Source organism: Balaenoptera ricei, chromosome 14 (assembly GCF_028023285.1).
Source record: "Balaenoptera ricei isolate mBalRic1 chromosome 14, mBalRic1.hap2, whole genome shotgun sequence".
Lineage (NCBI taxonomy): Eukaryota > Metazoa > Chordata > Mammalia > Artiodactyla > Balaenopteridae > Balaenoptera > Balaenoptera ricei.
Genome location: NC_082652.1, coordinates 39,996,682 through 40,011,802, shown reverse-complemented (window position 1 = coordinate 40,011,802; position 15,121 = coordinate 39,996,682). Strand labels below are relative to the sequence as shown.

Below are 15,121 nucleotides of genomic sequence, written 5' to 3'. Positions count from 1 at the left end.
TGAACTCTTTGTAATACTGGGTTTCTCAAATTTTATGGCTTAGAACAATGCTTCCCAAACTTTTTCAGTACCTGGAAAAAGAATACTTGTATTACATATTGTGATAAAAAATGAGACTGCTTCCATCCAGAGGTAACAGAAACTAGGATTCCAGCCACCTCAGGCCCAGCACTGCCACCTTGAGGGTTGGGAGTTTAATGTCCTAGCATACGTATTGGAGGCCCTTGGTTAGGTTACTCAATTTAAAAATTGTGTGGTGAAATGGTTAAAACGGTAACTTTTATATATGTACACTTAACCACAATGAGAAAAATTGTGTACTAAAAACTCTAGGATTCTTAGAACTGTAGAATTTTGGAACTATGTAGATTTTGAAATCATCTAACTCAAGCCATTTTACAACTGCAACTCTTTGTTGATTCATTCTATACAATCTGCTTACCTCCTACAGCTGGGTAGTTGAGGGTTGTGATGGGAAAATCACATAACAGGTTAGACTGATAGCACTAAAATTACATGGTTTCAGACCTCATATAGGGCACCAATTAATCTCTAAAATAGCCTTTATTTAGCTCCTTCTGTTTCCTTTGCTGTCTTCCAAACCTTCACTGTTTTCCTCAAGCCTCTATACAGTATTCTCACTCTCAGCAGACACCTTCACCTCTTGGTTAAATAAGACAATGGGACTCAACAAGTGTGATCTTCCTGAAATTTCCTTTTCCTTTCTCAACTTTGTGAATTAGGCAATACCATTTTGCAGAGAAAAATGCAACCCTAATCCAATTGCTTCTCATCACCTCGTCTGTATCCACCCTGGGCCAAGCCACCATCATCTTAAACCTCTTCTGCAGCAATAGCCTCCCTTTTTTTTTTTTAAATCAACTATCTTTCTACTTACACTGTTTTCCCTTTACAGTGTATTCTCCAACAGCAGTCAGAATGATTCTTTAAAACCTAAGTCAGAACATGACACTCCCTTAGCTTAAGACATGCCAGGGTCTTCCCATCACTTTAGAATAATATCAACCCCCTTTCCATGGAGTCAGGACAGGTCAATCACTGTATTCTATTGATGTTACCTCCTAAATAGAGTTCTGAATTAGTGCTTTCCTATCCATCCTCACTCTTTTTGCCCTAGTTTTGGCCCTGATATTTCTTACCTAGACTATGCTTCCAATCTTGCACCTAAATGCAGTTTCCACACAGCTGCCAGAATGCCCAACCATTATTTCTGATCTTGGCACTCCCTTGTTTAAAACCCTTCAGTGGCTCTCAATTGCCTAAAGATTAAAATTCAATCCCTTTAAAATGTCAAAGAAGCCCTTCTTAACCTTGCACCTCTACCCCGCACCTTATCCTTTCCCTCTAAAACAGGAGACTGCTTATATTCCTCCTTCCTGCTCTTTGCTATTTCATTGTCTTGGCTCATACAATCCTCTTCTCTTGAAATTACCTCCGCCCAGATCCTTTATATTTCACCCCCTTTCTACTTATCCTTTAAGACTTAGCTCAGGTAGTGCAGCTTCCAGGAGACTACCTTAATGTCTCTCTTCACCCCTTCTTCCTACCCCCTTCCACAAATAGCCCTCCTCATTCTCCCATACCCTTCTATATGTATCTTTGTCACTGCATTTAATGCTATTATATTGTAATTATGTTTATATCTTTTATCTTACCCAGCTAGGCTGCAAGGGGTTTCTTGATAGCGGAGACTGTGCTTTCTTCATTCTTCTCGGTATTCCTAGTTCTTATCAGAGAGTCTTAGAACAGTACTACCCAATAAAGCCACATATATGATTTAAAGTTTTCTACTAGCCGCATTTAAAAAGGTAAAATGAAACAGGTGAAATTAACTTAATGTTTTGTTTAACCTAATTTATCTAAAATATTATCATTTCAACATGTAATCCATATACAGATTTATGAATGAGGCCTTTTACATTATTTTTCTTCATACTGAGTCTTTAAAATCTGATGTGTATTTTACCTTCATAGGACATCTCAATTTGGATTAGCCACATTCCAAGTGCTCAAACTCACATGTGGCTAGTGGCTACCATATTGGCACAAAACATGCCTAGCATATATAATGAACAAATGAGGTTACATGATTTACCTGAAGAACCAAGATGGAGCTGATTCCTATGGAGCTGTTTCCTACTCTAAGGCTATTTCTGTTATTTGTGCTGGGCATTTCCCATCTCTCTCCCACTCTACACATCATGCCATTCTCTTCCCCTCCCAGCAAATTTTTTGCCTGTATCCCCAGGCAAAAAATTTAGTGATTAAACCCATTATGATTATTTACGTAATAATGTCCAGCACCTTTAATACGAACACAAAATACTAGTAAACTGGAGTGAGCTGTATACCTACAGTCAGAACTACTTTAAGAGCAGAACAAAAGAGATAATAAGAGAAAGATAAAAATAATAAAGAGGGATAAGAGGGGAGAGAAGTATTAACATAATGGAAAATTATGCTGTCAAAATTTGTGTCAACCTAAATGAACATGATTTAATTTTTAAACAGTTGTTTACAGTAATTACTAAGTGTTGTTTGGGGTTAGGGGTACACATCAATTAGTGATCTTGCCCCAAGTGCCAAAATGTTTTATGATTTGAGTCGATGGTGCTGAGATTCCAGTTAGGTTGAGCAGTTTTATAATTGTTTTAAAAGATATTAAAAGATATTTAACATTCATGGAGGATGTCAGTATCACAGTATTTCTTTTGACAGTCTTAGGTGGTCATTAAAGTGCTTATAAAAGACATTAAAGATTATACATTGCTTTCTGATTAGAAAAATTAGCCTCATGTAGTCTAGCCAACTTCCAACTTAGGTAGAGAAACTTTATTTATTTTGATTATCACTATGGCTACATATACCTTCTTCATTTCCCTTTATAAACTATTAAAGTAGTTTGTGTTTTTAAGTACTTAGCTACTTCATTTCACATCAGCAATGGGCAAAGTTTTGTTAGCTATATAATTTTCCCAATTTAGGAACTATCACTTTATACTTGATAAATAGTCTTATACAGTATACTGTGTGCTTGCCTATTGGCATAGGTTTAAATGATGGTGGGCTGATCCAGGATGTTAATGATCTGCTATTTATTGTCAATGGAAAGAGGCATCTTTTTCTTCCAGGTCATCAGTTTGTATACAGTGGCTGCTTGGGCAGTATTTCGTATCTCTGCTGTATAGGTTAATGAAGCGTAGGAATTTTGTTAAGATAGCCCTTAGGCCCTTTCTGTAACACTGGCATTTGTAAGAACCTCAGAGCTTAACCGCTGCAGAGATGATAAAAGAATTTGAGTGATCCCTAAGACTGTAGAGTGGAAATGTGGATTGTATTTTGGGAATCTTGAAAAACCAATCTTTATCTTTTTATCCAGTAAATGTAGTTCTATACAACATTGTCCTGTGTACATATGTATAATGCTGCCCTGATGGAAACTGTGGGAACAATATTTACAGTAATGTAAATGGAAAATATTATGAAGAGTTAACTGTAGGAACAAGTCACTGACACTTGGAGTCTATTAATTAAAGCATTACTTGATGGGTTCACAGGAGCAAGCACGTTTAATATTCATTGCTTTGTCCACTTAAAAAAATAATGATGCACGTCTTAAATGGTAATTTTTCCATCTATGAATTAATGAATTTATTCACTGCTGGCAAATAGTTGTGATCTTTAATGTACTCATGCCTCACAAATTGCAGATATGTCTTCAAACACAGTGGCTGACTTTTTCCTCCATTTTTTTCTTATTCTAACTATGTTTGAGAAAAATAGACTTTTTAAAAAATAATGACATTTTGCTTTTCCTAATCCATATGTCAGTCTAAGGTTAAGGAAGCTTTGATAATTACTGATCCAAAAATGTTTTACGTTTAAAATTCAGTTCTTAGAGGAGGCCTTTGGTTTTAGCCAATACTTTTCTATTTTACTTAAGTTATAATCGGAAGTATTAGAAGTGAATAGTGAAATTAAATTATGTTTTAATTCACTTCTCACCCTTTGGGACAATTTGTTTTTGCAGACTAGGATAGGTAGAATTCCTCTTCCCAAATCTAGTACACTTATATAAAATGACCATATGCCCTGGCTTACCAGCAACAGTTCTGGTTAATGTCTGTTCTTCTGGCTTAACTATTAACAGGGCTGCCATTTACTCTAAAAAATGTCCTGGTTTGGGTGATAAGTCAAATGGTCAGAAGCTTTAGGGAATTTGAAATATAAACTAATAAAAAGGGGAAGATTCAAATGACCTTTTGTTGTCAGGAGTATTTTCTTCTCAACTATGTACAGATCTATCTAAGCTCGTTTTAAAGAATATTATGATATAGATAATGTAAGCCATAAAAGAATTGCACTTTTTGATTTATTGCTAGTACTCTGAAATTCCCATTAGTTGGGAAGTGGTTTGTTTAATACTGATAGAAAATGGATTCAAGAAAAATTTGCGATGATAAAAATACAAAGTACTGTTCCTACTTCTCTTTTGAACCTAAAAATAACTGTATCATACAGGTAGAACAGGTACAGTTTTCATCTTTTCACAAAGGTTGATAAATTAGGTGGTGTGACTCGCACTATATGTACAAACTAGTAGGTAAGTTGACCCAAGACTTTAAACCCAGTCTTCTGGACATGAGTCCTGTGTCTATGATCTTTTCAGTACACCATGCTATTTTTGAAAAATAGAATCTCTGTGAAGCTTATTCTGTGCTTTTCTGTTTTTAATTTAGAAAATGCTTTTGAGAAAATAACCAAATAACGTTTCTGAAAAATTATTAAAAAATTATTACCTAAAGGCTAATTTGCAGTCCCAGTACATTTTTCTGTTTACTTCAGAAAGCTTTATATTATATGAGGTTACTATAAGGACTTTTAAATTTGATAGCAATTTAATTTAAGTCTTATTGAGAAGAGGAAAATAAACTGGGCTCTCTTGGTCAGGATTGGAATGAAGCACTATTCTATGAATTAATCTCAGTTTTTTTAGACTTTTTTGCAATAATAATTTTATTTCTTAGTAATTATGGCACATATGCCCTTTTACTTGGTTTACAATAGATGTGGACATTTGAGAGATGAATATAAATTGACTTCTAATGGAATTAGTGGAAGTGTTTATACTAGATTCCCAGCTAGATTCTTTCATGTAGTAAGTTTAAAACTAAATAGATTGAAGAGCCTTGAATTATGTTGTACTCTCAGAAGGGACCAGAGCAGGAAGTGCTCCAAAAATTGTGGCATTATTCTACAGTCAACGATGGCATATGGCCATATTCCCAGCCAATGGTACTGTGCAAGCCCTGAGTAAGAGATGATCAGGGTTTATGCTCTGGCCCTATCTCTGGTTATCTGCATGTTTCCTAGACAAGTCTTACTTCCTCAACTGGAAAATGAGAATACTCATACTTAGTATGTCCAAAAGGGTGGTTGTAAAAATGAGGTATTATATGTGAAATTACTTAAAGCTTGCCAGTTGGGAACAGAGTGGTAGAAGGCTTTCCAGGCAGAAGGCATGTGCAAAGGTTCTTCTGTGGGGAATCATTGTGAGCTCTGGAAAGTGTAAGTATATAGTAATGTATTTGTATAGGTTGATAGTGGGAAATCAGCAGCAGATCCACCGGATTTTTTGAATGAATTATAATTTGTAATTATAATCCTATTAAGCAAGTAATTTAACTTCTGTGTGCCTCAGTTGTTTATCAGTGATATGAAGGTAATAATATAAGCCTTGGGTATTTCACAAGATTGTTAAGGATTGAATGATTATATATATGTATTCAAATAGTGTAAGAAGCTGTTGTTAATAATAGATAAATTTAAGAGCTACAGCTAATCAGAGAGATCTTTCCAATTGCTAACGTTATATAATTATAGTGAAATTGTTGAATTGCTATGCAAATTGTGAGAGATTTATAATTATAGAAGGGATTGGATTAAATAATAATTTGTTAAGTGCTTTTACACATCTTATTTGATTCAAATTATTAAGTTTAAATAAGTCTGGTAGTTAAATAGTCAGGTAATTATTATATTGTTATTTCCATTATATGACAAGGGATTTTAACCATTATCTAGCTGAACTGCAGAATTGTATAGAAAGGAGAAACTAATTTATTCATTTATTTCAGAAATTGGTGGTTGTAAGGAATCATTTATTTAACAGATTTATGATCTATTCAGCTTCAAGTCCAAGAAAGGGAGCATTGGTATCAAGCTGATTATGATCTGAGCTAATTTAGTGAAGACCTGAGTATGTTTGATAAATCCTTTTGAAAATAGTATCTGCTATTATTGGGCTGTGTTCAGTAGTGTGTGTCCCCACTTTTTCTTATATCTATGCCCTCTTCAGTCCAGTTTCCCTTTTTTAGTTCATTAGCTAATTTAACCACCTTCTAAGAAAGAGTTTTTTTAAAACTCAGATAATTATTCTATTCTAACATAGTTCAAGTTAAATGAAAAAAGGATATGATTTTAATCAGATTTCTTTTTTATTTGTACCTGTTTCTTCCTCATTTTTCTAAGCTAAGTTTCTATCATTATGCAAATGTGGTATTTACTTAATTAGAGCACATAACTGGCTATTCACTTTTCTATTGTTAATCCACTTGACTAGAGCCTTCATCTAACGTATTCTTCAGAGCCATGCTCCAGGATCACAGTATAGGTTATAATGAATTAGTTCTTGTAATCAGACCCTATTGGACATAGTCCAAGACAAACTTGTAGCATTCAAAATTCTGTGTTTTACTATAGTGAGAAGTGTTATTTGAGGGTCCAACATAGTCAATCTATTTTTATTACAGTTTTACCAGTGTAGACTTAAACAATAAAGTCTTTGAATCAATGCTGGATGTAAAAGTATTTACAGAGTATGTACTGATTGTTCATTTTGTGGCTGTTTGGCTCTTCAAAAATTGGCAGCCAAATTCAGGAAATGAAATGTAGTTTATTAGAAAATACCTTTCTCACAGAAGATCAAGTTTCTGTGCATCTCAGGTTTTGTGGGAATGGATCAAATACGTCAGACAAAAATTGGCTAAAGTTCCTTATTTCCATTTGAAATTGCTGTACTCATTTCTCAAAAAAATCTATTTTAGTTGTACAGTGTATTAGTTAAAAGTATATTGTTAAACCAAGGAAAAAGTGGTTTTACCATATTTGTTCAATAATAATAATAATATACTGGACTCCTCTTGGGCCCTGCTTACATCAGTCATTGCAGTGCAAACCAGATTCCTGTCAGGTAAAACCTGACACCTCACCTGACTTTCGGCTTTAACATTAGCATTAACGCATGTTTTGTTATGGTACCAGAGGAACTGCTGAGAATTTAATTTATACTAGATGTGTTTAATTTACACTTACTGGTTGGACTAGAATAACATGTCATTCATCTTAAAAAGTAAAACTGTGGGAAAAGAGACTGGTTTTGTTGTGCTGGAATGGACTGAACAGCTTTTCTTGCTGAATGGACTGTAGCCATGTTCCAGATTCCTGGTTCCTGGCCTATAGTCAGGTTCCAGTGGTTAGTTCTATATTATAGTTAAAAAGCAGTATACTTGTTCCTGAGCAACATATATTTGTTTTAAATTTTGTCAAGCAAGCACTTGGACAGTGAATAGAACAGAAGGTAACAGCTCACAAAACTGCTATGTAGATGGTAGTTATCATTCATTACTTATTATATGTTTGAAAATTGATCACAATATTAATATCTTCAGAAATGCAAATGATCCTTTCATCTCAGACTAAATTTCATCTACTTTCAGTTAGGGGACCTCCAAATGTAGACCTGTATGGATGGTCCTCAACTTAAGATGGTTTGATCTTAAAGATCTTTCAACTTTATGATGGTATGAAAGCCATACACATTCAGTAGAAACCATAATTCGAATTCTGAATTTTGATCTTTTCAGGGGCTAGCAGTATGCAGCATGATGCTCTCTTGTGATGCTGGGCAGCTGCAGCAAGCTGCAGCTCCCATTCAGCCATGCGATCACGAGGGTAAACAGCTGGTACACGTAAACCATTCTGTACCCAGACAGCCATTCTGTTTTTCACTTTCAGTACAGTATTCAATAAATTACTTAAGATATTCAACACTATTATAAAGTAGGCTTTGTGTTAGATGACTTTGCACACCTGTAGTCTAATGTAAGTGTTCTGAGCATATTTAAGGTAGACTCGGCTAAGTAATGGTGTGCAGTAGGTTAGGTGTATTAAATGCATTTTTGACTTACGATCAATTTACAGTGGGTTTATCGAGACATACCCCATCATAAGTTGAGGAAAATCTGTATATGTTAAATGTAAATTTTTTCTAGAAGACCTCATCGCAGAACTCTATAATATTGCTCTGTGTCCATAAATATTGTACTGCAAGCTACAGAAAGTTATCGATATTGTATTTCTTAATGTTTCAAGATGCATTCAGAAATTCATTAGATTTAAAATATTTTCATGTTGGAAGGAAGTGTTTCTCACTCCTAATCTAAATCATTGTAGAAGGGATAGGCACAGAACCTTCAAGGGAGTAGACTTAAGATAGAACTTTGAAAAAAAATTTGCCATGTAAGTTATATTTTCACTTTGTCAGTAATACATAATTTCTAAGTTAATAGTTTTCTGATTACTTTTAAGACTATATGTCTTTAACACGATGAGCTATACCATTCTGTATTTCCCAGTCAGTTTTGATGCATAGCAAGTTTGGTTATTAGTCCTGTGTTATCCAAATTAGCTATTTATATAGAAATGTTTAAAAAATATATGCCTGCTTTTCAATTGTTTATAGTAATATCCACTCTGTATGCATGAAAATTAAATGCAAATTAAATACTAATTTAATGAATAGTCACATAAGGTTAAATTGCTTATGTATCTAATAGTTTTAATAAGAATGTATAATTAGTGGACTAAATTGGTGAAGTGGTAATTTTGTCTTTAGGTATACCATCTACATACACGCTTTTCAGTCTAAGAGAAAAACAGAATGCATTTACCATGGATATAAATTCAAATTATAGTATTCACATAACGCTTATTTGTACAACAGTTAAACATCTTTCAGGAACTTAAAGTTGACTGCAAGAGCTCAGTAAGATCAGCTTGTGTTAGAAGTGGGTCTATTTGTTGGTTCTAATATGAAGTCATAACCTCTTTCCTGTTCTTTCTTCACACATTGGAAGATGTGTCAATTGACCCAGCTTTCATTAGATAAGCTCTTAAAATGTTTTTTCACACTCTTCTGAACTCCCTTCTGACTAACATGCATTTCATGAATATCTCACGTGTGAACTTTGCTTATTGGCTCCATCTCCTAATCAGTTTATCTGTCTGAGGCTAATTTAATATTTTTAGAACATGTTAAATCCTATTCTATCTTCTTACATCCAATTTTGGATTCACTCTTTCTATCATTATTTACTATCAAGGGAATGTAATATAATTTCATATTGACCTACAGTAAATTAATTCCTAAGAGAATCTTTTGGAGGAAAAAACATACTCTAGAACCCTGAAGAAATAATTCAATTGGTAGTAGAAAGCACAATCCTTAGAGCATATAGAAATCCTTGGCCAACTAATCTGATATATGAAATAATACAATAGATATAAATAGATGTAAAATGCCTTTGAAAAACTCAGATACTAGGCACAAGCAAGGTATAATTTGGACTATGTCACAATTCCTTCTTTTGGTATAGAGGATTGAAATTTGAATTTTTAAAAATTAAGCCTTTTAATCACCTTGGTATATTGCTCTCAGAATACGTTTAACAAAGGCATCTTTGAAGTGATTCTTTAATTGGATGCAATTATATGGGTTTCTAATTTTTTTAATTTAATAAGATTAAAATGTTTTCCAATATTAAATCTTAATGCTTTCCAAGGTTGCTGATTTAATTTTATCTCTGATCAAAAGAAAATGTATATTCTAAGTTAAGGTTTGACTTCTCTTACTCAAACTATTTGTTGAAATTTATTATATATTCTATTAAAGAGGTGGGAAGAATATTGACGTGCTACACCTACTATGTTCTAGAAACTCTGCTAGATGTTTACACAGAATATCTCATTTGATCTTTCCTACAACTCTTAGAGAATGGTATTTGTTTCCTTAATTTACAGATGGAGAAAAGAGAACTCAGTGTTAAATAATTCCCAAGGGTAAACTAGCTTGTAGCAGAGTCAGTATTCAAACCCATCTCAGTTTGGCTCAAAAACCCATATGTTTTTCAATATACTACCTTTTTTCTTGATTGTAAAGACAAGAAACAAATGGAAGTAATTATTTTCCAGAGTCCACTTGGACTGAACTAACTTTACCAAATTTAGAAACATCCCTCTGGTAAGATTTTACCTGTAAAAAGAGAAGGGGCTTAGGAGAATTAATTTTTAGCTCCAAGAATCAGAATTGAAAAATTTGAGCCTTTGGTTCTCAAGCTTTCTCTGGTCCTATTTCCTTGGAATTCCTCAAGTTAAAGACATTTAAAGCATTTTCGAGCACTTGTGCTCAAAGCACTCTATTAAGAGCTCACCCTTTAAATAACAGGTTTTGTCCCCTCTAAGATGGGTTTTGAGTCCTGCAATTCTGGGCTTCATAACCTTATTGAAATTTTCCTGTCAATTCTAACCAAATTTTAGAAGTACAACCTTCTTAAGCAAATCCTAAACTATATCCATATAAGAGTGATTAAAACAATACAAGAATAATACATACTAAGAAAATAAACAGTTGAGACAGTTTAAAGTAATAATAAGTCAGAAAATGACAGCAGGATCCACAAATAATCTGGGCAAATATAAAGGAATGTGAGGTACTCTTATGATTTTGATTCACAATTTTGTGACGGTACTAAGAGATTAGGTTTTGAAGAGGTTGTCATCTTCATTGCCAATGGCAACCCCATAAGTTCCGCCACTATACCAAAGAAGTTTGGGGGCAATAATTATATAGATTAAAATATAAAAGCAAATAATGTCTTGGTTCAGTAAATATTCCTTAAAATAACTTATACAACAAAATTTTACCTTTTTACAAATCCTTTAGAACTCACAACAGATTTCATGTAGTAGTCAGAAGAATCAATGTAGAGCAGTGAAACAAATATTCGTCTGGGCTGCTATCAGGAAGCTGGGATGTTCTGGTACCACCTCTACCCTTAGATTGTATAGTAGTGATTTAGCTACGTTTGGGGGCTTTTCATTCAACTAAAAAGTGAGAAGTTGAATTCATTAGTTATTCTTAAAGAGTCCTTCTAGCTCAAAAATGTCATGATTCTCTAAGTGCTTTTGGTAGGAAACACATGAATATATTCAGGAAGGAAAGAGGTTATAGTTGTAAAGAAAGCTAGCATGGTTGACAAAAAGAGTCATTGTGTGAAACTGTTGCCAGGAATAAAGACAGAGGAATGCGTCCCTAACTAGACTTAGAGAATAAAAAGATTTTTAAATGACTAGAATACTTTTTGACCTGGGCCCTCAGATAATGCAGGGCTATGTAAAATACATACGCACATACGTGTACAAACACAGACTCCTAATTTGATAGATAAATCCACGTATCCTTAATTTTAATCAAAACATCACAATGTATCAATATTTTAAAGGAATCAATTTATGGAAAATACATAAAAGTCATATTTAATAGGACTTTCATATATTTGAAACTAAAAATCCATTAAGTGAAAACTGTTGACTCCTCCCCCAAAATGTAGAGTTAGACTTGAAATTTTACGCACAAATTTTATATGAAGTATATATCTAGTTCCTAAATAGCTTTCCTCAAAACCATAAACATAAAAAACGCTTAATAAATAAGTTGGAATCCCAAATTAAGTTTATCTTTGAAGAGCAAGCCCTGTATTTTAAACATAGTAAGATTTAAAAATTTTAAGTTACTATATATAATATAGTTACCAGAACCACTAAAACTATACTCTAGTGACATATATCTATATTTAGCCTGAAAACTAACTGAAAAGAGAAAAATTCAACTAACTAAAAATTTTGGTCCATATTCTCCAAAAATTGTCCAAATACAGTTTATGCTGAATAAAATTAATTTTTGGTTTGCTGAATCAGCACATTCCTTTTGCAGATTCAACATTACATAGCTGTTTTAGAAATTCAGCTGAATATCAGAAGTTTTATGCAGAATTGCCTTGGAGTAGGCAAGCATCCAAAAGGTTTCCCTGCAAAAACTGCAATCTCATTTGAACATTTATTCTCACTTTTTAAAAATTCTTTATTAACATCCTGAAGAAACTCTTACAGCCTTTGAGTCTGAACATAATGACAAAGTGAAGACTCTAAAGGGACAATGAAAAGGATGCATCTGTCTTGCTCAGTTCAAGGCAAATCATATGATGGCCTACAGATAGTCCTTGAAGGCAAAGTATTTAGTATAAATCTGTTTTAAAAAGCAATTTTTAATTCCCAGGTAAAGTTCATGTGTCAGCTGTTATGTTAGATTGAATGCCCAGAAGGTGTGTACATTCAGTTCCTAATATTAATAACTAAGGGTATGCCAAAATAAAGGGATTTATAACTTTCATTTCAAGTGACACAAATTACTAAAATAAATTAATTGGATCAATGAAAATGAGAGGTAAAAGAATTATTTTAAAATATAATATAAATTAAAGGAAGATCCAAATATTCTTTAACCTAAAAAGGTTTTCAGACCTAATAGGCATGACAAAACCTGTCTTCATTCCTTTCTATTCAGCTCAGCAAGTGCTTTTGAGCTCCAATAGTTAATCAGTTACCAGATTCCACAATCTTTGTTTTTCACACTCCTCACTTCTTGCTGTGAATTGTTCTTTTTATGTACTGAGGATCACCAAGCAGGCCAGCACTATTTTTTTTAATGCCTTAAAAAGGCAATTATTATTTTATCCACAATTAGATTTGCCATATAAAATGTTACCATATAGCAACAGTCTGTAAAACATAATAGTATATTATCAAAGAAGTAGATAGCTTAAGATGCAACATTAACAGGTGAAATATATTTAGCAAAATTATTCAACCCAGCTTTCTTAATAACCATAGCCATGCCCAACTTACAAAAAGTATAGCAAAAGTGATTATATACCAAATAACATTTATCCAAGCAAATCAATGAACATATATGCAAGTATTATAAAAATATCTAACCAGCTTTATATAAAAGATATAATGCAGGTATTACCATGTTAAAAATAGATATCTTCTTAAACATCATTTCTGAACTTAAATTTCTAAAAGTGCATAGAAAATTGAGAAAGATAAAATATATATTAACTTACCCTTCCATTTGTTTAGAAAACGTCTGCTCTTGGCCAAAAGCAGAAGGTGTTTCACTGCTGACTTTCCCTGAAGCTATGAACTTACACAGTAAATCAGTGGGAGACACCTCTGTGGACCACGCTAGAGTTTGCTAGACACTACTGCTATGTGGAAGAGTTCTGCTGCATCTAAGCTATATAAGGCGTGCAGTGGATAACCTAATATGCCTTTCATTTAACTGGCTGGGCAGGTTTCTACCGTCTGTGGAACATGGAATCACACCAGAATATGTTGGCACAACAGGCCAGTCAGACCGGTTCTTCTTTAGATCCAGAACCCGTCCAACCAGTCTGCATCAAAGGCTAGCCCAACAAGCTGCAGCGGCTCAGCTCTGCTAAGCTTGTACCAGGTGAGTTATCCCCACCTCCCGTCAACTCCCAACAAACTGCTCAGAATGTTGTAGCCTCCAGCAAAATAATTCAGAGTTCTAGTGGGAGGGGTAGATCTGTGTCAGGTACAGCAAACGTCCATTGTTACAAACCTCTCATTGTAGATAACTTGAGAGTCTGTCATCCTCAGACTCAGAGGTAGGTAATCCTTTTTTAAATGTACTCCATGGCTCTGCAGACTAAAGCCTCTAGAAAGAGATTACAATGAAGAAGAATCCATAATGCCTGACCTTTCCACTAGTCCACTTGGTCTAGCTCAGCCTTGAGGGGGTGTTGATATTCCCCACAAGGGCAGTGGCCTTGAGAGTTTGAAGGAAGCATTTCTAGAGGGAGGAAAACAAGATGTGGATTGACCAAACATTTGCCTGGGTGTGTTATCTTTCCTGTACTCAAATGATCCTCATACCATTCCAGTCTTAAAATTGGAAAAACTCCTATTTCTACATACTAGGACAACTTGGAGAGGTTTTACTTTGGATATTCAACAGTTGAACACAAATTCATGATAACTACTATATGCCAGGAACTGTGCCAGGTACAGGGTTACAATGGTGAAAAAAGACAAATTTAGTAAGAGATAGGAGCAATGTCCAGATTCCCAGTTAAACACGTCTACTAATCGTTTGGATGGAGGAAGTGAGCAACACAAGATCACATTTTGACAAAAATTGGTTTGTATTAAGAGAGATCATGTGAGATTTGTTCTTACTCTCTCATGATACACATTTAGAAACAGTCTTTTCTATCTACTGATGGAGTGATTCTACAACTTTCCTGCTTAAGTATAACCTGAAGTTTATACTGGACCTCACCTCCAGAGATTACTGGACCTTACCTCCAGAGATTCTGATTGAGTAGGTCTGGGCTGTTATCCAAGTATTGATACTTACAGTGATCCTGCTGCAGTTGTTGCAGGGGCATGGGCTCAGCCTCTGGTGCTCAGCTTCTTTTCTATTTTTGTGCCTAATTAAATAGACTATATTAATCACAAATTGCCATATTCATCTTTGTATCTCTAGTGTCTAGCACAGACACTTAGAAAGTGTTTAATAAATGCTTATTGAGGAAATACCTACTCAGGGACAACACTTGCTAGATCCCAGGGGAATCACAACTAGTAAGTGTTATATGAATCAAACTGCATTAAGTACTGTAATTAGAATAACTGAGGTAGTAGCACAGAAAAGGGAGCAAGTATGACTGAGTATAGGAGATTACAAAGGAGATTGGTTTAGAGACTTTCCTTTTTAACCATGACCAAAGATTGCTATCTGCAGGGTAACAAAAGGTTGAGGGAACAATAAAAAGAATGCCTTTGATAGAAGTAACAAAAGTTTTAGGTACCTGAGGACACCATGACCTCAACA

At 34.2% G+C, this 15,121-nt stretch overlaps 1 protein-coding gene across 5 annotated transcripts in view; it reads right to left on the bottom strand.

Annotated features, from left to right (window-relative positions):
- The window catches only part of RBBP8 (RB binding protein 8, endonuclease), a 98,477-nt gene extending 84,932 nt beyond the window's left edge, over positions 1–13,545 (bottom strand). For 3 of the 5 annotated variants that reach the window (XM_059893997.1, XM_059893999.1, XM_059893998.1), the window contains exon 1: positions 13,326–13,541. The gene's annotated coding sequence lies outside the window, so the exon portion shown is untranslated. Of the gene's footprint in view, positions 1–13,325 lie in introns of all 5 variants that reach the window. The other 2 variants (XM_059894000.1, XM_059894001.1) reach the window with 2 other exon arrangements.
- Positions 13,546–15,121: the final 1,576 nt, after the last annotated feature.